At 40.4% G+C, this 25265-nt stretch overlaps 1 long non-coding RNA gene across 4 annotated transcripts in view; it reads right to left on the bottom strand.

Annotated features, from left to right (window-relative positions):
* LOC113955435 overlaps nucleotides 1–25265 on the bottom strand; it is a 320550-nt gene that overhangs the window by 283609 nt on the left and 11676 nt on the right. For all 4 annotated transcript variants that reach the window (XR_003530550.1, XR_003530551.1, XR_003530552.1 and 1 more), the window contains exons 4-5: nucleotides 21991–22334; nucleotides 216–461 (exon numbers count right to left, since the gene is read on the bottom strand). This is a non-coding gene — a long non-coding RNA (uncharacterized LOC113955435). The remainder of the gene's footprint in view (nucleotides 1–215; nucleotides 462–21990; nucleotides 22335–25265) is intronic.

Here is a 25265-nt window from a genome sequence, read left to right as displayed (position 1 = left end):
ACATTGATCTGTACTTTCTTTTTCCTACCTATCAGTTGATAGACAATGGGGTAAATAGTCATTTTCCATGGCACTTTCACTATAAGAACAATCTATGCTAAAAAACAGTGTAATGGAGTCCTCTTTATGCCAAAACAGTGTGCAAAACCAAGGTAATAATTTTATGGTGATTTGACAGAACCTGGCATGTTTGCTCAATATTGTAAGGAAACTACTTACTGGCCCAGGATGTGCTGCTCCACGGACACTTTCCTGCAAAGAGAAGCATGAGAAAAACCCAGTGCAAAGGAGCTTTTGTGAGAACGATGCCTGGAACAAAGGGCAGGTGACCCCTGCTGGAGCCGAGATGCTCCTGTGTACTTTCCTACTCCTCCCTGAGAAACGCTGAGCTTTTCTGCTGAGTTTCCAAGATGATCCTGATGAGAAGTAGACAGTAAGGTACCACATGCTTAAAACAATACCTGTCAAGGATAAATGTAACGCAGACATATTGAGTTTTGTAAATAAACACCCCAACAGATTCTCAGAGCTGTTTGTGTTCAGCAAGGCACTGGTTCACACGAATGTGCTTTTTCTGGATGCTGTTGAACTGCCAGTCCCCTGTATTGATTTCATTCACTTTTCTGTATCAGCACCACTACCTCCCTTTTCCACGCTCTTGAACATACTTTAAGATGCCACTGAGTTTCATTATCTCTTTGAGGGGTCTAAACGCCATTTGTGAGCAATGAATGTTGAATGATTGATTCCCCCTGGCTACAGCAATTGGCAGTGGTTGAAGTCAGACCAGAAGTTCAGAATTACCTGTTGATAGCTAGGATTTTTTGGTTAGTTTACATACACATATTTTCCCAATAGGAACAGCTGGAATCTCACCATTTACCAAGTAATGTTGCTCAGTTCCCACTGTGAAGGCAAAACTGCATTTACAGGTGTTTGTTAACCTTTTTAGCACTCCTTCCTCAAACACAGAGCTTGGCTAGTTACTTGTGATAACTTTGGTTTTGCGGTTATTCTTGCTTGATATTTAGAACACATATTTCACATGTTACACATCGATTACAGTTTATTAGGAGTAAATGTGAATTATCCATTTAATTAATTATTTACTTAATACTCCCAGTGTAAAAGTCCACTTAAAAAGTCTCAGTTTTTGATGGATGTCAATCACCCACAACATGGTAACATTTTCAACAATCCCCCCACTCATCACCTAAGATTTTTTTCACAATCAGTACATTTCCTAGCAAGTAATGAGTAATGAGTCATAAGCAATTTATTTACCTTCACTGTCAAAGTAACAATTAAAAGAGTAATATTGCATTTGCTTTGACAAAAATATTCTACATTTCTGACCCACATAATAAAAGGGATCGTAGTTTCTGATGTTTCTCAGTTTCCCTAGTTAGCACAACTATTTATGTCAGACTATTTTCTTTTAGTTTATGTCCTGTTTTTAAAGACTTTTAATTCCTTTCTCATTTCTATCACCTCCCCAGCTCACAGGAAAAGCAGACCTGATATCTTCCTCCAGGATTAACCTCTGTCAAGCAGTCCTAAACACAATACACTTCTGCAAAAAACACTAAGCCATTCAAAGACAAAATACTATAAAACAAACAAAAAGGCATTCACTGAAGAGATCGTATTAAGAAAATTCTCATGGAGGTAGTTTGTGTCAAATAAATAGATTTGTCTCGGAGTTACTGTTTCTTTTACTCTGCAGCAAGATTTCCAAGAACTAGTGCTTGCCAAGTGCATGTATTCCCTTTTCAAATCCTGTGCCAAGTGCCTTAAATTAACATCACTTATAATCACTTTGCAACAAACAGTGAGTGGGACAAGAGCAGAGGGGCTCCCACACAGTGTCCCCCTTCAAATTCCTATTTCCTGGCATCATCTGTGGACCCAAAAACCCTCCCAAAGCCATTAATTAAATGGATACATCAATCTGGAGACAAGAAGAGAGCCTGCAGTGACAAAGGAGGAGTGGGGCTGTCACGATCTGTGGTGTGAAGTGGGAGCAGGTTGAAATCACTGCCTGCCTCGTGAAACACCTGCTGCACCACGAGGCAAGGTGTTGGCACCACAGCAACTGGACAGATTGAGTGAGAATACAGCTGTAAAATGTTTACAGAAAATTAGAAGTCACTTGATAGAGATGTAACAGAGTCTTGTTCACATACCTTCAGAACTACTGAATTCAACTTCATTTCAGGAAAAATAATACTGAAAATTAGCACCACTGGTAGTAAATGCTTTTGCCAGCAAAACCAAAAAAGCAGAACTGTTGCATCCTTTAAATGAGAAAACAGACTTTTCAAAATCTTTAAATCAGAAATCACTCAGCTCACCCAAAGTACCGATGCTCCCTCCCAAAATCAACTCCTCACACAGTTCTGCCCCTGCCTGAAGCCAGCCCTCGAACCCCAAACAAACTGTTCCCTCCCTTGTGTTAGCTGTACCCTGAGCTCAGACACCAGGCTGGACACACTGGCTTTAATGCAGCAGATAAACCCTGGGATAGGTCTCCTATCACACTAAAACAAGTGTTCCATTTCATGCATGTGGTTGCCAAGCTGGAGCAGGAGAAGGGAACAGTAATCACCAGAAAAACCCTTGGAATATCTCTGTACTGACTATTGTCACGTCACCTGTAACTCCTCAGTTACTGTGTGATTAGATAGGTACACAGAGAATTCTGGATGGTAATTCTTCCACCTCTGTGGACAGAAAACACAGGAAAAACACTTTTCCCACCAAGTTCAGGCTGTGCAGACATGGCTTAGGCTGTACCTTTGGCCCCATGGAGTCGCCCATGAAGAGAAATATCCTGTCAGATTGATGGGACATCTAAACCACACAGGGAACATGATTTTTAAGTTAAGGAATTTGATACTTTCAACTGGGTGAACAATTTCAGAAGCGTGATAGTAACAGTGGAGTGAGGAAACAGTGTCTATTCCTTTCATGGATCTGGTACCATGAAAGAAGTCTAAATACACTAAAAAGATATTAGTTACTGAGAAAGAGATAATGAGCTGATCAACAGCATAAAAATAAGATATTGCAGCAGAAATGTTCTCTGTGCAGGAGGAAGAAAAAAAGGGGGAAAGCCTCACCATAGTCTAATGAATATATCAATCAACAAAATAAGAGATTAGCAGTGAGATGGGAAAAAAGAGGAAATTAGGGACTCCAGCAGGAATAAAATTGTCCAAAGTGATAAATACTTTGGATACTTACTGTCCCTATTATTTCCATATTTCTGTGTTTGGCAGAATGCCACACAAAAAAAGTATAATTCAGTACCAGGATCTACATAAAAGGAGAGGATTACAAAAAACCAAACAAAGCAGGAAGACACAGTCAGGATGCCATGAGAAACAAGAGCACTGTTGGTGGGAAGAAATCATGAAAAGCTGTCTTTGAGAAAAACAAAAATAACCCCTCCCCCAAAACCCAAATCATGCTGTTTCTGTTGAAAATGCAACAGCAACATCTCAATTATTCACAGAGGGAACCAGACAACCAGGATAAGGCTGAACTGCAGTCAGAATTAGAAATTTGACAATATTCTCATGGGATGAGACTAAAGTGATGTTATCACACATTATATCTTCATTTTTCACTTAAAAAAAAATACTTAGGAATGCTACCAGAAGTAAGCACTGATCATTAAGTGAATCTATTTGGAAATTCCAGCCAAAATTCTCAGTGCACCAGCTGGAAACTTATGAACTGCTTTAAATACCTAGCAGGGTGTTGTCTCCATGAGCTCCCTGTAACCTAGTTTCTGTGATGGGCAATTTTGTGGCACTCAAGAGTTTTCTGAGGATATCCACTGCAGGAACAAAAAACCAATTCTTAAGATTTACTCATCCAACCTTGCAGTTGTGTTTTGCCTTAGCCACGCAAAAGTATCAAACCCAGCCATTTAAAGTATCAAAGAAACAGCTGTAGAATTAAAATTTCTCAGTGGATCACCACTCACAAACAGTTCTTACAAAATAAAGCTCTTCTTCAAGCTGTACTGAAACTTAAAAATGGACTTGAATCTAGATTAAAAAAAAGAACAGCAAACATGACCATGGTCAGATTAAATTTTTTTTCGACATCTTATGAATGCTCTTAGGCATGATTTACCCATCTATTTCTAAACAAGGTGAAAGGATGGCTTGGAAATTCCTCAGACTGGATACAGACATCAGGACATCGGCACTGCTCAGGTGATGTTCAGATATTACTTTAAATCTTGCTGCATCTCATGAGGCAAATGAGTAATTTTTAGGGTCACTGTATAAATAAATTAGACTTGACAAATTCTTCCCTCACACTCCTATTTCCTACAACTAATGACAATTCTGATAAAAAGTGTTGTGGCTTTATTGAAAAAATAATTTTAATTTCGGTCCAAGCAAGGTGCATTACTAACCTAGCAAAACTAATTAATTTTGCTCCAAGCATTCTTTACAGAGATGCCTGTTTTGAGCAATTTTCAGTTTAATGAACCAGCTCCAAGCAGGGGAAATGCAGCATTAATGAAAGGAAAAGTACTTGCTTTTTTGGTTTGTTTTGACAAGTTTTTGTTTTGACAATTTTTTGTTTTGGCCTTACGATGGGTTATCTGGAATTAATTCAATTCTGGTGCTTGCATGCCTCTTGAACCATGAAGGGTGCTGCTGGGAGGGCCTGCTTGGTTGCACTCCTTCCCCCTAAAGGAAAGGGAGTCCAACCAATCCAGTTACCTTACAGGCCATCTAATAAGTAATTATGTATCAGCCCTACAGAATAAGAGAACCAGGGAACAGAAAAAGAGCATCTGGGAAAAGATGCAATCAGAAAGGGTAGCAGCCACTCCTTTTCAAATTTACCTACATCAGTCAAACAGCAGCTTCTCTCCCACAGCCTCCTCCGCTGAAGGAAATGGGACAGAAATTCTGTTTGAGATCTACCTTTGCACTGAAATCTCACAGCTGGTTTCACCCTTGTCCTCTTGCAGGGACAAGCTTTGGACAAAGTCAGATCAGCTGAACTCCTACCAGTACAGATGGAGTCTTCCCTGAGTCCTGTAGAAATACTGGAAAGTTTATTAGACCCAGATCAAAGTACTGTGGTCTTCCATTTGAGTGTGAGGTTACTGATGCACTCAAATACCTCCACACAGGCATTGCTGGGGACTGAATGACATCTCACACTACTCCTCATAATGAAAGTCTGAAAAGTAAAGGAATGGAGACATACCAAAGAGATTATCTCAGTGGTACCATGAGAGTTCACAGGACTGGTGCCATACAGGTTCTACCTTTTGTGTAGAAATCCTGAGGATTCTACCCAGGAACGCAGGGGACATAACTTTTACTGCAAATGCCTCAGACACCAGGTGACCTGCAGGATCAAAGCTTTAACATTAATCTCTGTGCTCAAGAATGATCTTCATCTCAAAAAGAAATCCTCAATTTATTCAAGTTGAAGTAATTGTAAAAAGGAAATAGAGGTCTATAATATACTAAAGTGGAAATTCACAGAAGACTAACTTTCACCCTCTGGAGAGCCCTTTCAAAAAGACATTTAGTTATTACTGATGCTCAAGAGAAGCACTTGCAATCTGATGAAAATGAAAATATTCAAACCCTTCACATCTTCTTTCAGTATCTTTGCAGTGGCAGAGTCAGTACCAGTGGGTTTAGTGTTTAGAGGTATTGCTGGCTAAAACCACACAACAGGTTTATATAACAAAGAGTTTGAGCCACAAACCAGATAAATTACCTCTCCTCTAACTTTCCCTTCCAGGACAGAGACAAAAGGAAAATGCCTTTCTGGCCAGTATTTTGCTAGATTTGGCCTTTATTCTTTTTTTTTTTTTGGCTCCTGAAAATCACCCAATAGTTTCCTCATGTTCCTTTACACTGCTGCTGTTGGTAGAGGTAGTATCTGAGTGATAACATCTGCAGTGGTAATACATTAATCTCTGCCCAGTTTCATTAAAGAAAACAAGTCTGGGAAGGGAGAAAACCCCTTATAATGATCTCACAAAAGAGATCTTCCCCATGCCCAAGAGCTCACACCTTATTTCTGTATACTGCACCCACACTCTGCAGGGCAGAAACAGCCACTCAGATAACTCGGAAATCAGCCCTTCTGTCTTCCCTGCCTCCCTGATGCTTTTTTTATGTATATTTTCTTCCCCAAATCTTGGCTCCCCAAGGAACAAGTTCACCCCAACACGAAACACATTACAGAAGCTTAAAGCATTAGAAACCTTCTGCAACACAGCTGCTCTCCATGTTCTGCACCACACAGAACAGCACATTGCACATATCCAGGGAAAATATCACCAGAAAACACAGAAACACTAAACAGTTGTTTAGTAGCCTTTCTGTGCCCCAAGCTACTGAGAAAGCTACTTCCTGAATTCCCTATCTCGAGCAGCAGCAAGACTGAGGGCCTGCAAAAATTGGAAGAATTGATGCAGGAGACCAGTTCTGTACAAGAACCTCTTTTGTTTCCAATTGTTGCCCCAAACTAACATTGATTTACAAGCACTGTTTTCTAGCCTTTGCAGAAGAGGTAGGAGGATACAGCCCCAGAACACAGCTGGCAAGGAGAGGCAGACAGAGAGTGAGGGCAATAAGGCAGGTCAATGATTTCATTTATTCATGTCTGAGCTGTGCTGCAGATATTCTGTGTGGTTTGTTTCAGGGGTGTGGCTACTAATCCCTGTCACAAGAGGAAGAAGGGCTCAAACCTGAACCCATCCAAATACCTTGGCTGTCTTCACTTGAAAATCCTGAAGGGAATGATCTAGAATGTACTCAGTGGCCTTTTTCCAAGTGCTGCTTCAATCCTCTGCATGTTGGAAACACAGCAAAAGGCCACTTTCACAAATACTTGTCCTTCAGAGTCTTCAGCCCTCATTTCAGGGCTGAATGAGAAGTTTAACACGTTTGCAAAACTGTTTGCTCCTGCTCTGATTCTTCTGGTTCCTCCTGGAAGAAGTTCCCCACGATTATTGTTTAACTTGCAGCAGTTAGGCTGCTTTGGTCCTTTTTAAATTATGGATTCTGTTTATAGGTTACTAAAATCCTGCTAGGAATATATGCAACACCTCTAGTTTTTATAAAATCCTTTCCTACCTGGAAGTGTTTACTTAGGGCAGTTGGGGGAGCTCCCCTCAGAATACATCAAATACCTGTTTCTGCAGAAATAAATTACTATCTGATGATTTCATCATCCAAACTGCTACACCTAAATGAGTGGTTATATGTATTGTGAATTCAAAGAGTTTTCTATTTATAGAGCATGTATTTATGCCTGAGATGCATTTAAATATAAATTGCAGTACCTAATGCCAAGTTTTATAACATGTCATTCACAATCCATTAAGTATTTTATTACATATATTGTAGAAGAGAGAAATTTATAGTCCCCATTTATAGTATTAATAAGGAATGATGAAACCACACTAAAAATGTCTTGCTTTTCAGGTTATACGAAGGTTTACTGCTAAAGCATAGTCACCAGTCATGTTTTAATGTTTTACTATAATAAAAGACATGATCTGAGTGCTGTAATATATGTAAAAATTAAAAGAAGCATTACTAAAATAACAGAGGCTTTCCCTTTCAGACACAAACACACACAGACAGCATATTCTCAGTTGCTTTCTAAGCTGTAGGAGTATGTGGAAATAGTATTGTTTTGTTCATTTAAAAGCATTTGCTAGGTGATCCTTCACAGAACATTTCAAACACACATTTTACTTTGTCTGAAAACCTGGGAAAAACACACACACAAATAATATATTCCTTGCATCCATTTTCGTAGGTCATCCCTAACCCACTAGGTTTCTTTTCCCTTGCTTTCTGACTATAAAAGTCTGGAATCAGCAAGGAAATAAAGACTTTCCTCTTCATGTTTTTCTTAACTTATCTCTCAAAATTTCATTTCCTATTGCTGGCTAGGAAAAGATCAGATTTTTGGGAAAACACTTTTCATTTCTATTGTTACACTGTCCTCAGGAAATGCCATCTTCACACTTCCTCAGTGTCTTGCCAAACAAGCAAAGGAGACAGGAAGATAATCTTCTTTTCATATACATGGGGGAAATGTTCATTGCTTTAAAAGAAAAAAATATTTTTCAAAGAGCATCCAAACCCAATGAACACTTTCAAAGAAATATTGCCATTGGTTTTGATGACTCCCCTTCCCACCCCTTTAACCAAAATTCCAGGCGAGAGGGAGGAGACAAGAGGAAGGAAAATTATATTTTTTTTTAGTTCAGGTTCTGCTCTGAATAGTTATTGTTCTTCTCTCAAGTAGCTCTGAACCTATGGCCTGTGCCTTGCCCTTTCCAGAGGCTTTCACATTCCTGAGTCCTCAGTCAATCCATGTTCAGCTGCTGTTATTTCAAACCACACAAGCCTGAATGAAATTTAAGCAAAGCACATCTGAACAAGTCTCTGCAGAAGTCTCCAATGTTAAATTACTGTCTCAGCTGGTTGGGTTTTTATGGGAGATGGGAATCTAACATTAACTCGTCTGTGTCAGTCTTCCCATGTTCTGTCCCTATAATATTTGAATGTCTCTCACTAGGGCAGAGGGTTTGAAGACAGCAGTGCCCTGAACAAAATATTTCATCCCATATAACAGAGGAAAACAGAGGCAGAAGAAACTTGCACAAAGTAAATACTATCTCTGTGATAAAGCAGCGAGAGAATACTGATCTCTGGTGCACTGATTTTTAACTAATGCACAGAAATCTTAAACTGCTTACCTGGAGACTTAAGAGGAAAGTAGGCAACCCTAAAAGATCGTGAGACGTAAATCCTTGAGTTTCAAATGTTACGATTTCAAGAATTTTTAAAGGTGATAAAGCAATTCTCCTAATAAAAAATATTTTGAAGGCATGCCTGCAGTTAAAACAAGTTTTAGTGATAAGAAAACATTAGAAGTTAAAACACACACCCGTGAATTTCACAATCTTTTTTGTTTGGTTTTTTTGTTTGTCTGGTTTTTTCAGCATGAATCTTCCTTTCATTAAGTAAAGATGAGTAAACAAAGGCACAGGAAAACTAAGCAAGTTTACAAATCTTATAGCAAAGTAAATAAAACAACAGAAGAAGCACCAAAGGCCCAGTTCTTAGCCATACACACTAAGAATTCAACCCTAGCCTTGCTCCAGCTTACCTGCCAGATTTAGCTTTACTGGGGTATACTAGTGATACTAATGCTTTTTCAATTTTGCAGATAAATTCAGAAGTTCATCAGGATAATTTTGTTTTCCAGCTTGTTCATGTATGTCCTATATTTATGTAGTAATAGACAACATTTATTTTAAGTAAAGACAAAAATTGCTGCTTACAAAGAGATTGTTATATGGAAATACATCTGTGTCTTCATACTGGTATCATTATGACAGCTATTTCAGCTTCCCCATTAATCCTACTTTCCCTATCAACTCCTTATCAAATTCCATTTGCTATTATGGGTTTTTTAGTATTTGCACTGGGTTGGTATTTTAAATTCTTTTATCCATTCTGTTTCCTCTCTGTCACAACGTGTCCTTGATCTGTCCTGACTTACTTCCTCTCATCCTAAACTCTTGAAATCCATTAATATTTTAGGCTATCCAGCCATGTGCTCACACTCTAAAGAGAGGGCTAAACCACAATTTAATCCTTTTCTGAGATGCATCTAATAAGTAGGCTGCTTCCTAAATAACTTAACTTACAAGACAAAAAAGCAATTACAAAAGAAGAACATAAACATCCAACATCCAAGTAGTAAAAAGCAAAAATATCTTGGTTTGCTGGCTACATCTCAATTTCCTCCATGCACCCTTCCAAAGCTGGCTGTTACAAAGCACTCCAGTGAGAGCTGTGGAATGAACTCTCTCCTCTCCAGGCCCATGCAAGGTGCATCATGCTCTGGCAGCGATTTATTTCTCTCCTTCACTCCCCTCTGGCAGTGAGTGTGGTCTTTGCAATAGAGATCTCACAAGCCACATCACCCCAAACAGCTGCAGCTTTGTTTGTGCTTGAGGCCAGTGTCTATAATCACCAAGGTTTAACTAAGCATCACCCCTGTGCACTTCAGCAAATTCATAAAATACAGTGTAGTACCTACACTCCTCTGGTTAAGCAGTGGTTGGAAACTAATAACAAGAATCCTGCATCAACCTCCTTGCCCTTGCTGATCCAGCAGTGCTGTACCTTTAAACTTAGCCAAGCCAACCCTCTTTCCCCAGGAAAAAGAAAAAGAGGTGAAAAGTCTGAACTTCTTTCAGAATCTGGGAGTCAGTGGTGAAGACTTCTTGAGGCAATGTTTTTATCATCCTTCAGCAGCCAGAAAGTGCCAGAAGATAAGTTATTGAAATTCACAGTGCAACTCCTACTTCATGAAGCTGGTTCCTTTCCAACCCTGAACAAATCATGTCAGGTACAGAAAAGCAAATGGATCCAAAGGATCAAGCCCTGCAGTGGTAATCTTACTTGAGAAAGAGCTCAGAGAAGAACCAGACAGAATGATTTCTCACAAGGTGAGCATTAAACCTGCACAGCAGCAACAGCACTGAGGGATCATTCAAATACCAGGGTACAAGGGATGTAGTTTAAGTTTTCTTCCACAGCTACTGCCATGGTCCTGCTCTGTGCTTCCTCCAGATCACAGGAGAGAAACCAACAGGGCTGTCAGGAATTACACTCGTAATTTCTCATCAGAGAAAAAAGCCTGATTCAGAGAGGAAGGCAGAAAACTCAGTAGAGAGAAATGACAGATGTTCTCTCTTGGACACCCTCATAGAGAAATCTTTGTTCCAGTAGAATTATTATCAAGGTACAAGTTCTTTCTCTTTCCACCACTGGTGTTAGGACAAGAGGAAAGTCTTGCACAAATAGTAAATGTATCTACTGTCCAAGACTCTCACTCTAACATCACACATATTTTTCATCTGTAAAGGGAGAAAACATTCATTCATTGCCTTGGGTCTATTAAGTCACACAGGAAATTATTCATTCTTTTTAAGAAACCCAAAATCTTCTTTTATTCTAACTAAGAATTCTGCTTCAAAAATTTACTCCTCTGGGAGGTTCTAGGAGCACAAACTGTAATGGGGATTACAGAGAGCATCCTGGGAATATCACATACACAATAGGCTCTTGATCAATCTGGCTGGTCTAGGAAGAGGTCTAACTTAAGGGGTAGTAAGAAGAAAGGGAAAAGCAGAAGTAATAGCTGCTCTATAGCCACTTTCTGCCTTGGTGAGCCCTGGGAAACCAAGCATAAATAACTGCAGAAGGCAGTCTCACCAGCATTTCAGATGCAACATATTCAGGGCTTTGCTTGTAACCCTGCAGGATTTTGCATGTGACTACTCTCATTACTGTGATTAGAAATGCAGATCTAGGCACTAGTCCTATTCCATAGGATAGAAATTTGCAGGATTAGTGTTAAGACAGCTGGCCACACAAAGCAGCACCTGTATTAACAACATCCATTTCATATGCATTATTTTAAAAACTCCTGACATCCAGCACAAGAACTGGGAATAAAGGCTTCATCTGGCTTTTTAGAGCATGTCTGACAGGAGCAGTGCAAAGATGGGAGGCCCACGCTCCCTTTGGGATCTGGCAGGAAGGAGTCCCAAGCCAACAGCTGGCTTGCTGTTCTGCCAACTAGAAGAGACTCTCCCATTTTGACTCCTCTTCTGCATCATTTTAGTTGTACTTCTTCCAATTAAAGTATCTCATTTTGGGGTGGTGTTGACAAGATCCTTTCCTGAACACCAGCAGTTCTCTCAGGGGCCCGTCCTATCATTTAAGGATTCTCCTTGTAGGCCATTACCCTCAGAGCTGCACATGAATGAGATTTCCTACACTTGCAGAAGCCTTCTTCCCTTCAGTGCAACTGGCCCAATTTCTGACTTAAAAAAAAAAAAAATCAAACCAATGAACACCTAAGGCCAAACACTGCAGCATCTCCTGGGAGGCACTCACTCACTCCTACACTGGGCAAGCTCCTTCACTCTCCTTGTGGCTCACATCATCAGCAGGTGTAAGGCACAGGGGCAACCCCAAAGTCAGGTGCCATTTGTTGGTCACACCACCACTCAGAACACTGTACATTCCTTGGCCCGTTGTAAGATCTTTCACTTCTACACTCTAAAATACACAGGCACTTAAGTTCCAGCCTCCTGACCCCTCAGTGTTGTCAACTCCTTCAGAGCACACAACAGCCTAGTTGTCCAGAATCCTGGGTATCTGAGAAAATCATGTTAAAATAAATATTAAAAGTTGAAGGAGGGGGGAAAAAATTAACTCTTCTTTTGCTAGAATGTTGAAAGTGTTGGTCCCCAAACAAAGCTACTCAGAAACACCTAAAGGTCTCTCCACTAACTGTCAAGTCTCCCAGAACAGATTTCAGCCTTGCCTTTGCAGCAGGTACTTTTCATTCTGGTCATTCTGCCTTTATTGATGAAAAATGTACAGTCAGCTATCAAAAAATTACCACTGGAACTATATTACTTGTGTCACCAGAGACACAGTTCAGAGCTCTCTCTTATCTCCTGGTTTCATTGCTTTCTGGATGCACATTTAAGCCTCTCCTCAAGTCACACAACTGACACTGGTGTTATCTGTACTTTCTGAAGAGCTGTAGTGATATCTGTCCAGACTGCATTGATTAAGGGATGTCTGGACTTGAGCATGATTACATTAAGGTAGATAATGGTCTTTATGAGGAACAGATTTGATTGCTTTGGACATTTCCTTCCCTTCCCTATCTCCTTACTTACAAGGCAAGATGTGCGTTCAGTTTATTTTTTGCTGAAAAATAACATATTTATTTTGTAATTGAAATATGGTTTAAAGCCATAGAAAAGTGTTAAAGGGTTAAAAAGACATTTCCTAAAACTAGATTATTGAGTCTACAGTTTAAGTAACAGGTAATGAATATCGATATAGCTGACAGATTTGTTGTCTGCCTCTTCAAAAAGCAAATAAAATGACAGAGAGTAATTGAAGAAAATAAGTAAATATGAACAGTATCTAAATATTGGTTTTATTAGTTGAAACAGTTTAGGAGCCCATGGCACTCATATCTAAGGTAAACAAAATTGCTGGTTTTAGGACATTAACTAAAAATTACCACTTGACAACCTATTAGCTATTTTGCTCTTTAATCTAGCATTATGTGCTTTACCTTTTCCAAACATCATTTACATATGCAAATGAGATGTTTAAGCTCAGAGACAGGAAAAACTGCATCTCCAATTTTAAAATATAGGAAATTATTCATTGGCCAATGCAGAGTGGGCATGAAAGGAAAGGAAAGAACCATGTAATTGCTTCCAAAGTCATACCTTCTAAATAATACAGAATAAATCTCAAACCAATAGTGGATCAACCATGCAAGCCCAGGGCTCTTAAGCTCCCACTTGTTCCATATTTAAGAACAGCTGTGCATGTGCATACCAAGTGTATTTCCCAAAACTATGTGCTGAGCAAGTTCCTAATTACATGACCCTAACAAATACTCTTATAGAACTTTCTCTTTGCAAAAATTAAAAACATAGTACTTCAATTTTATGCTCCATAAAGAAAAAAAAAACCACAGTTTTGCTTTCAGGTCAACAGAACCGTGTCTTTACTGACAAGAGACTGAAAATATTGTGTATTTGCAAATTAACATAACAATGCCCATAGCTAAAGTAAGCCAAATGGTGGGAGAAAAATTCTATTCTGTTACAACTGAAAAGGCACTGTACGTCCATTTGGCCTATGGTTAATCTTTACCATAGACAAATATTCCAAAGAAATAGTCTTAAAAGCACTTAAGTTGCCTAAGAAACTATCAAGCTTCTCAGCTGCTGTTCACATGTTGCTGTTTTCACACAACTGCTTTCCATGTGTTGACTACTTCTATTGAGAAAAAAAGAAAAACCATTCTGAGATTGTAGGAAAATAAATTTTGTTTGAAAATATTTTTCTTAAAGATTCTTGAGCATTTTTCTGCTTCTTGTTTAGGGACCAAGATGATAAATGACCGCTAATTATTTTCTACAGCTCCAGTTGCAGACATCCCTGCTTGGTTTCTGCTGTATATAATTATTGCAAATTTTGAAAAGGTGACACTGAGGTCACATGGAGTTAATCTCATCTATTACATGCCACTCCACTGCACAGATATCCCGACTTGGAAGCAGAGATCCAGTGTCTGATACTTAGAACAAATTCTCTATTAAAAATTATTAAAAGCCTTTTTTTTAAAAGTCAAATATTTGTTTTGTTAAAACTTTTTGAAGTTTATAAACATGCCAGCTTTTTGCCATTCAAGGCAGGAGAAATGCTGTTTATTTTATGGATTGGCTTGAACATCTCCTGCACACACTGGTCTGACCCAGCCAGGGACCAGCCCCACCAGTGTCACCCCTCAGCCACCACAGAGTGATGCCGAGGGCTTTGCCAGCACTGGATCCATCAACCTGGGCAGAATCTGGGAAAGACTAAAGGAGACCATAGAGGAGAAGCAAAAATAAAATGGCAAAGCCAGAATTAACCTTTCTGACTAAGCATGGAAAATTGTTCCTGGTGAAAGAAGTTATACTATAAGCAGTCAGTATTTTTTACTCAATTGCCATAAAATCTTAATTTGCAAACTTTTTTGTTAGAGCAGGAAAACTTATCCACACCTGTGCACATAAGAATTTGCTGTATAGCACTACAAAGCTTGATTTGGTTGGGTTTTTACAACTCCTGTAATTTTTGAGACTTATATATCCAGAATTGGTGACTTGACTACTTAAACATTCCCTTTCCCTCCTTCCCAAGCTGAGAGCCACAACTTCAATCCTTGCAACTCAAGCAAAGAGTGTGCAAAACAAGCTTTTCTGTCTTTACTCTGGTCAAATCACCCCACAGAAATCCCCACTCTCCTGTGCACAGCAGCTGACTGTTCCTTTGTCAGGCAATCCCCTTCCTTTACACCACTGTGAAACAAGGAGAGCCCAGCTCAGCGGGGAGCAGCTGGAGCCTCTTTCCTTCTGCCCCTGTGGAGGATACCCAGGCCCAGCCTAGAGCTCCAAGGGCCAGTGGAGCACGTGGTGAGGGCACTGCCTGGCCTCCCCTGGGCAGCTCTCAGTGAGCCAAAACAAGCCAGCTGCTCCAATTCCCACCATTATAACCAAGGCACTCTCCTACCACTTCCACTGCAACGTGGCATTTCCAGTGCACACTCCACTTTGGAACACGCTTCTCTTCTTGGACATATATTAGAGGCATCTTCAGCTTGGGAAAAGCAGCTGAGCTTGGTGATGAGAGCAGCAGGCAAGAAACGGTCTGGGATTCATTTCACATCAGCTGAGGGTTACTGCAGGACAGGAAATTGTCTTTCTACTAACAAAGTATTTCAAGCACACTCTGAAATTAGTAACGAGCTGGAATCACTACTCTATGTTTCCAAGATATACTTGCTTAATTAAATTTATTTTCTACTACCTTACTAGATAATTGCAAAGATGTAAGCTCATCTTGCATGTCTGAATCTTTAATAATTAGAGAATATAAATTGCTCACAGCTCTGTTGTTTGTGCTGATCAGCATTTCATGGGGTACATTTTATTCCTTGGCAGCCCTCAGCCAGGATACCCAGTAAATCTAGAGAACTAGGTAATATACAGGGAGTGAATACACATAGGAAGTCTCTGGACCCCAACACAATATACCAAACACCAAAAAGCCTCTTTTTCAGTCCTGTCCTGCACAGTTATTGACACCTCTTGCACCACTTCTTTAAGCAGTTCACTGGCATAAGAAAGTTATCTCAGGCTTCAGTTCCAGCTCCATCCCATGCAAAATTACTAAGTAGGGAAAGTGTCTTGCAGGATTCCTCAGGACATTCACATGGGCAACATTTATAGCACCAGCAACCAGATAATCCTGCTGGCATCAAGAAAAAATAAAACTCCTTGCATAAGGAGAGCATAAATGCTTCAGAATTAAAGACCCTTCTGCAAGCAAGTCCTGCAGTGCAGAACCTCAGAATCACAATCGTTTTCAACAGCCATCAGCTCACTCCTTTGAACTGTAGCTGCTCGTGGCCCTCCAGGGCAGTTTGGAAACCAGAAATTATTTCAGGCATATTTGTAAGTGAGGACCAGGGAGGATTATATCCTGTAAGCCTCCACAGAGATTAACAGTGGTCTTGGTTTGGAGCAAACCTCCCAAGTCTGGCCAGCCTGAAGGCAGCAGGGCACGGGACATCCAACATGTCCAAACCATCACACGGATGTACTTCACTCTCTGCTCATACAGAAGGGCCATTTTTAGGGACAGCTGGATGATCTGGAGCAAGGCAATTCCTATCCTAAACAACCCTGCCTGCACAGTTGGAGACCTTTGTAAGCAGGTAGATCTGGCACAAGAAATCTGGTTCATACTTTCACCCACACCTGCAGATTCCTAACATTTCACCCATGAGTTCTGGAGCCTCTTCACCATCCCTCTAGGAGGGAGATCAATTCCTACATATGCGTACAATTAACACAATGTATTTTTAACAACAAAAACACCTTCCTTTACTGAGAAAAAAGTACTTGAAAAAGACAACTATTTTGTCCCCTAAAATGCATCAAAAGAACATTTTCTCTGCCACCAGCTCAAATTCAAGTTTCAAGGTGTGACAAATGAAAAATGCACACAATCTTTATTTTAAATAAAGTACTTTTCACTGAAAAGAAAAAAAGTCTTTAGTGACTGAAATACGGAATGACTGGCAGAAGTGCACGAGTCAGCTCAATGCTGTTAAAACTTCAGAAAACCTTTATTTTACATTTTAGTGAGAGTAATTAGAATTGTATCATTGTTCCCCAGCTACTAGAAAGTCTACTCCAAAAAGAGCATCACATGAGACTCATCTGGAACTCAGACTGCCTTCATATTGTGTCATGGTTTGAGAGCTCCAAAATCCAATTCCCTAGTCCAAACGCCCTCCCACATCTCAACCCACTGTGAGATGGGTTTTCCAGACACCACACGAGACTCAAATGGGGGAAAGGGAATATATATTACAATGACTGTACAAATAAATACTACAATACATTATATACAATCTTAGCTATCTCTGCCATGACATAAGTATTTACAATGGATCAAATCTCTTCTCCCCGCCAAATAAAAGTCCAGGAGGAAGTAGGAAAAGATCCTTTTCCACTCTCAGAGCAGCAATGTCTCTAAGGCAGCAGGTTCTCTTCTTCTCATGCAGCAGCTGTAGCTGGATCTCTGCCAGTACACATGAGGGGGTATCCAAGCCCCTTGGCCACTCATCTTCAAGCGAGGGTCTTATCTTCCATGGGCTGCGTTCACCCAGACAACGGTCACGTCACCACAGTCATACCACGAAGCACGGGGGTCTTGTGACGGTCTGTATCTTCAGGAGATTCAAGCCCCCTTTGCAGAGCTCTGTGCTCTGTCTCAAGCAGCAGGGGGGCCAAGGTCACCCCCTCCGCATTCCTTTTCAGCTCCTTTCTGCAAGTGCTGTAGCACTTTAAGACTCTTTCAAGTAAGAGTCCATCATCCTCCTCCTTTCTCAGAGGTCTCAGAGGGGTATGGGGTTTTATTTCAGTTCTTACCCCAACTCTCTCTCTCTCTGTAGAGCCTAGTTCTCTCTCTGCTGCTGGCTCTCTCTTGGCTCTCTCAGACAACTCTGTATCTCCCTGCTCGGCTGCAGGCTTGTTTCTGCTGCTTTTCCAGTTCAGTTCTTTTCTGTTGGCTTTCAGCCATAGCCTCTGTTCACTGCTGTCTCTGCCACTGCTCCTGCTGCCTAATCAAGGTGGAGAAAACTCCTTCAGCTTTCTAGCTACAGGCACTTAGCCCAGTTTAACACTGTTCCAAGTCCCTGCAGCCCACCCCAGCCAGGGGCTGGGGGGGGGGGGGGCCAGAGCCCCCCAGGGGGGCTCCTGCTCTCACTCCTAGTGGCTTCACTACATGGCTGCTACTTCAACAACAACTACGACCACCTTGTCTTCCATTCTGCTTGTGATATGTTTATATTTTGCAGAAGTTCTCATTGGGTAAAACCTCAAAACTTCAAGGGTCACCACCCCCTGGGGTTTTACCATTTTATAACTTCAGGGGGAAAACTGTTTCCCCCCACCACACATTGTGAGCTCCTTCCCTCACTTCCAGAGGGAATGAAAGGAATCACGACAGACGCGGAAGCCTCAAAGCCCAGAGGTGTGCCAAATGCAGCAGGTACTTGAGCTTTTCAGCCTCTTCACACGGAGCCTGTATCACATAACTACAGAAAGATCCAGGCTGGCTGTGTCTATAGAGGAGGAATAACTAACAAGCAGGCCTTGAGAAAGCCTCTGGCTTTCTGAGTAATTCTGTATCCTAATGTGAAGCCATGAAATAAAGGAAGAAATACACTGCACGAGCAGGACTGCTCTTAGCTGAACTGGTATGAGGACACAGGGAGACTCATCTTAAAACAAAAACCTGATAAACCTGAGAACTGAAAGAGCACAGCACTCCAGCAGGTAACTAACAATACACTCTAAGCTTTGAAACCTGTAGAGAATTACTGCTTTATAACATGCTTCTGGTTTAAAACAAGTAGGACTGTGATAAAAAACCCTGTTGCAGTGTAGGTCTGCCATGGCGCTTAAAAAGAACTCCAGATTCTGGCCTGAAGTCGGGCCTTTGAAGTCTAATTATAGCAAGTGACAAGACAGCTGTATCCTGGAGATCCTGATTTGAGCCCCTGACTGTGTAGATAAAATCCAATAGGTAAATGCTTCTCCTCTGGGGATTGAGAGGTGCAGGGTGAGCCTAAAAAGCCAAAGGCACAGACCCTGAGCTCCTATAAGAGCCATCCACCCCACTGGTCTCTCTTTTTCCATTCACCAAGGAAGGAGCAGACAGCAGCCAAACAAATGGCAGTAGTACTCTCCAAGTTTTCACATTGACAGCGAGAACTCTCCCATCCTACTGCCACTCCACCTACCAGGGAGGTATGAAGGGTGCTCCTCTGGTTCAAGATTAAATTAAGTGTCCATCCCAGCCAGAAAGATCAGGCACCACCAACCCATGGTGCAGATTAGGCTCTCCAATAGGACTAATGCATTTGGCTATACCAGGAGATCCATGAACACCCTTTGCAGATAACGAAAACAGAGTTTGATTAAGATTAAGACAGTTTTTTAAGGTTCTCGTGGCATTTGTCTTTTTAAGATGGTTTACATTCAATCTCATCTCCGTTATTACTCAGATGTCTATTTTAAGGTCAGCAGCTAAGCAAAACAACAACGACAAAAAAGAAGAAAATAAACCTTTGTTTGTTACAAATAATGAAGTATGGATAGCCCTTCTAAGTTAGTTAGGCCTTCCACCCATGAATGAAGCCTGGCTTTGGAGATAGAGATTCCTGACCTGAACAGCACCAGAGGAATGGTCTAAGAGTGAAGAGTACCAGCTGCAGTCCCAGGAGCCAGTTGCATGGGCAACCCAGACACACCAAAGTTTGCTGCCCATCAAAACTTTTGAGAACCTATGGAGTAGCCTTTCTCAATCAACACTCTGGGTCACCTGCAGCACAGCTGCAGCTCACCTCAGGAGAGTCGCGATAACCAAACAGAGCAAGGTGTAAATTGTGGTGATTTCCAAGACAATGCTACAATTTGTTGAACATTCTCTTGTCCAACAGACATAGTTTTTGATTGCAGGTGAGTTTAGGCTTTCTCTCCAGTCCTCAAGTCATATAAAACTCTGACTGGCACCAGTCTTACGAAGTATTATATATTAAATATATATAATATATATATATAGTATGTATATTATACTATATATATTATATAGTATTATATGAGCTTGTGCACAGATTGTCCTATGCATCTAGAAAGTAATTCTTGCACCTGGTTCTTTTGACATCCATTGTCTCCTGTTGCTACCAGCAAAACATTCACAGAATAATATACAGATCCCAAGTGATATTTTTCCCCTTACAGAGTATTTTTAACAAAGAAATTCAAAGAGAGCCTTCTAAAAGATGCACTGAAAAGCATCTAAAATTCAAGGCAATGCTTTCACTAACCTTTGATTTATATTATTTAATCCCTTTCAGCAAGAAGGATAAATTGCAACAAAGTCATGCTTCAGTTATCTTCAGGGCTAGTTGTTTAAGATTATTAGAACAGTAAGGTTATAAATATACATCCTATGAAGGTGAGCATCAGAAGAAAGATGGGCAAGTGCTTTTCTCCAGGGCTTACCACTTGCTCAAAAGCACAAATCAGTATTTGTTTTCCAAATTCCAAGGCAAGTGCATCTTCAGACATAGCACTGTATTGACAAAGAGAAAGCTTTGGCAAACACTGCACACTGAAGAGTACATAATTGTCTAACATTTACTGTTTTGCTAATCTCCAGCTACTTGATGCTTCTGTATTCAAGTTTTCATTACAAGTAGCAGATTTCAAGTCCATTTGGTTGAAGGGAAGAAGAGAAAGAGAGCAGATCCCAAATCCCAAAGGGGATTGCCATGAAACACCAGTAACACAGAGGGAGCCACCGCAGAACAAAGAACCAACCCTGCAAACAGCTACTGCCCACCCACATCCTCACACTGACACCCTAATTAAAGTCTCCTGCCTCCTGATTAAGATTTGAATTTACACAGATTTTTTGCTTCTCCTACTAAGTGGAGGCTTTCTCAGGGGTTATCATCGCCCTAGAAAAAACCTCCTTGCAAATTTACATGGTTTTTACACAAGAAGCTGTTCAACAACAAGAATATTTAAGTGACTCAAGTCAATGTATTAAAACAACATGTACAAGAGTACATAGTTGGAGGTTCCTATTGACACGAAACCAGGTTAGCACATTAAAAATAAAGGGGAAGCTTTAGACACTGAAGTTTTCCTGTCTCTTCTCAAGAAGAAGGAAACATTTGGAACTGGGACCTTTTCCTTTCTCGTTTGTGCCCAGCATAAAAACTCACCTTTTGAAGCCCAGAAGCCTTTACACCGGTAAAGAGGCCTCCTCGTTTCTGAGGGTGCTGCCAACAAACAGCAGTTTGAGCACCTGCACACACCCAAGTGAAACAATTTAACATGTCCTGGCACACAGTCTCCAAACTCCAATTACCCTCTTCAGCTTAGACATCCCTAACACCTGTAGGAAACTACATCTGACTTTTGAAGCTTTCTATGTTAATATGAACTATGAGTGTATATTTTAACTAAAGTGATAATTTGAAATATCAGACTATTAAAACATTGTTTGAAACAACGATAAATTCTTGGCTTTAAACAGTTACTTATTTATGGCCACCATAATGGTGACTGATGCACTACTTGCTAAAGAAACAGTAATACTTACACAAAGCTCCTTCATAGAACATTCAGGTCTTTTCCATGCTTTAAAAATTGGAAATATTTAATTCATCTTTACCATGCAGCAATCAGATAGACTGAATGAGTATCATTCATAGTGTATTCCCTGTTATTCTCTCAGCTGGGAAAATACATTAAAGGGCATGGTCCGTATTCATCCTCTGAACTTCATCCATTCAGTCCAGCAGGAGTTTAAATTATACAAGGTTCAGTTGTATCCCCACATGGACAAAGTTCACCACCATCATCTTATTTCTTTACTTCCTTTCTCAGGTACAACAGCAGCACCTGGTAGGAATCCCCAGGCTACACATACAGGCCTATTCCTGCCAAACCCCTTACTGGAACAGTACTACTTTTAAAAGCTGTTGGCACTTACAGAGTATATCAAAGTAAATGAAAAGCAACTGAAGTGGTATTGCCCTGATGATATCTCTGGTTTTATCAAGAGCTGCAGCAAAATAAAAATGTATAACTAAGTTGACCATATATCGTTTTATTCCTTGCATCTCCAAAGATATTTTTGATGCCACAACAAATTTAATAAAGGACAAACATCATAGCTTTTTTCAACTAAAAAAGAAAACTAGGCCAACACTTACTTGTCATGAGGTCTCCATTCCTTCCTTTGAAAACCACCAGGATAAACTGAAGTTAAAACCTACAGTAGAACAGCAGCACAAGCAACTTCTCGGTGAGGACAGTAGAAGTTGTGTATCCTCCCAAAATTCAGAAACAGACCTTCAGGAAACAATGCTCAGCCTCGAAACTGAATTTCTACTGCTCCCACCTGGGGCCCTGCAGACCCAGGATCAGCCCCACTGGTCATCCCTTCCCCTTGGCCAGAGAGCCCTTCTCAAGTACTCATGGGCTGCAGTTCCTGGGAGCTAACTCCACACTTTAGTGTGCAGTTCAGCTCATAATTTTACTGGATCCACAAGTACACCTGTAGAACAAAAAAGCAACATCAGAACCATAACCTCAAGCCCTGTAAACATTAAATTTTACAAGTAGCAGTAATAGAGTGGGACATTTTATCTAATAGGTTATGGACAAATTTAGACATCTATCACCAGAATAATTGCAAGAAAGATCTAAAAATTAATTACATCTGTATCAATCAGCATATTTATGCCAATGCTGTAACCATGTGGTATCTAAGCATCTTACAGAATTTACAACCAGGAGAGAGCATTAGTATCATCTTGTCGGGCTTTCTGAATAATACAGGTCATAAAATTATACAGTAATTTCTACATTAAGCTTAATGCAGCTAGAGCCTTGTCTCTCTATTGAAAAACTAACAGTTTAATACTGAGCAAAGAACTACTCAACACATCCTTAAAAACTGCTTTTTGCCTTAACAGTGAAAATGCTGACCCTATTATGTGCAGATTTCAGCAGCTTCAGCACCCAACTGACAGATTACTACCAACACATTTCAAACACTTCACTAAGTTCTGTATTTATATATGCACTTGAAAGCTAAGGCTGAGCAAATGTGTTCACAAGCAAAGTGAACAAAATAACTGTACTGCCGAGCGAACAACTGGGAAGCTCAACACACATTTCTTCAGAAGAAACAAGATCCCTTCCCAAGTTTTAGCACCAAAAGTGATCAATGAAAAGTTGCCCTTTCTGTGGCAGCTGACAAGGATAAAGCAGCAGCTACAGAAAAGCACTGGAGAGCACAGTGCACCAGCGAGAAGGGAAGATGAGCTGAAAATAAGGACCTGTCAGCTGTTACAGCTTTTAGTGCTGCGCTGAAGTGTCCATAGAGCTCAAGTGCCTCTAGAACTTGTCTCACTCACAAGGCACCTGGCACCTTATGGGGAAATGTATCTCAAAAGAGACATACCAAATTGTATGAGACAACAAAACTTACTAGTGCTTTTGGCCAGGAATCCAAAATCAGAACTGGGATTTATATTTGTCACTGTGAAGTGATACATGCTGAGGTGTAACAAAACCAAAACATAGCTGTTATTTGTCTGGACTGCTTTTTATACTGCCAAGGAAATCTCCACTGTACTATAAGTAGAGAGCACATATCCCAGAGCTCACTGGGCTTGTAAGTACCAGTATAAATTGTGAAATTTCCCACTAAAGATCATCCTGGATATGATTTACTAAGTTTGTTAATACAAGGATGGAAGAAACTGCTTTAGTTATTGCTCTGAAAAGCAGAATCATCAGCACTTAAGGTGATGACTAGAGTGAGGAAGCAGGAACACCTGCCTTTCCTGCTCATGCTGGGGGACTGAGCTGGATTTTCCCTCTCAGAGGCCTCCCTCCCAATCCAACATCTCTCTTGTACAGGGCAGAACTGACTGAATCCAAAATAACTTCTCTCTGTACCTTGTCCGTTCCCTTTCACTGAGCATGTCAAGAGCTCTGGATGGCGAGCAGCACTGCAACTCCTTATTAGCAAGTTTCTTTTTCAGCTGAACATCAAAACAAGTCAACATTTGGGGCTCTTCCATACAATTAGACTTTGGTGAGCAAGGGAGCTGCAAGTCACAAATTCATGGATGATTTGCCACTTGCTCAGTGACTTCACTGCTTTCAGTTCAAAGTCATTACATCAAGATCATAAATTTCAGCTTCTTCTGCTGAAATGGCTGCTTTTAATGATGCCTTTTGGAGACATCCATATCTGCCTTACCTGTAGACTTGACAAGAACTTCTGCTGCATGCTAGTTGCACTGCCAATAATTACGCTCTTGAGGATGATTCCATGCTATGATGATTAATATTATAAGGAATTATTTGATCCCATTGAGAATATTCTGAACACAGGGTACTAAAGAATTACTGTTTAAATAAACAACATTTTCCGAGAATAATTAGTTGTGTCATCAGATAATGGCAAAGTAGTAGAATGTAATGACATTTAAAATGTTCCTCTCCCTCAGGATCCCCTGGAAATGGCCCTTCATGCCAGCCTATTTTTTATGGGGAAACTTTTGGTCAGTACAAGATGGGAGTTTACAGATAACCTGTGTGTGCACTTGCAGCCACTGTTACAGCAAACAGAGTCTCTGATTTAGCAATTGTATTTCCTAAGCTCCAAGGTATATTTTCTGTGGACATTTTCCCAGCTCACGTTTGATTATTGGCACATGACACATACTGAACACACACTGGGTGATGGAAGCCGAGTTCGTGCCACCAGTTTCAGTAGAGGAGCTGATGATATTTGTGACCTTCAGCGATGATACAGTTAAGGGGCATAAAGATGGCCTTGTTTTCTTACAGCCTAAAATGTCATTAAATTCTATAATCTGCATAGAGTTCCTAGGCTTATAGAGATTTTTAACTTGTTAATAACACCCTTTGTATAGGTGTCAGTTCCCATTGGACAGACTTGAAAACCTCCAGAATTATTAAGCTCAAGACAAAGAACAGGAATACTCATATGTTAGCAACAACTGCCAGCAGTTCACACTGCTGTTTGATGCATGCAGTAGATTCCAAAAAACACATCTGCTTCTTTGCAAGGTAATTTGAAATATTGTACTTCCCCATAGTGGTCCCAAAGGGGAATGCATCACAAATTGTATAGATATTTAATCACACAGCTTATTTGTTTGCTTTACATATTTCTCTTCCTTCTTAGGCTAAGAATTGATGAGGCCTGATTTGTTAACAGATGCTATCCTTTATCACTGTTGGAACTTGTGATGCACTGTTGGGATCCAGGCTCAGCTATCAGCAGAGAAGGAGCTGATAAGATTATGTAGCAGGCCATGGACAGCAGAAGCTGGGAGAAATTCCTTACTCTAAGGACCTTCAACACAAGACCTGTTAATATTTAGCTTTGTTGATTGTCCTGTCTCCTCCAGTAAGATAGAATCATAGAATCAGCTGGGTTGGA

The sequence above is a fragment of the Corapipo altera genome, unplaced genomic scaffold (assembly GCF_003945725.1).
Source record: "Corapipo altera isolate COAL_440 unplaced genomic scaffold, ASM394572v1 133, whole genome shotgun sequence".
Taxonomy (NCBI): Eukaryota; Metazoa; Chordata; class Aves; order Passeriformes; family Pipridae; genus Corapipo; species Corapipo altera.
The sequence above is the reverse complement of the archived record's forward strand: the minus strand, read 5'-3'. Positions and strand labels throughout refer to the sequence as shown.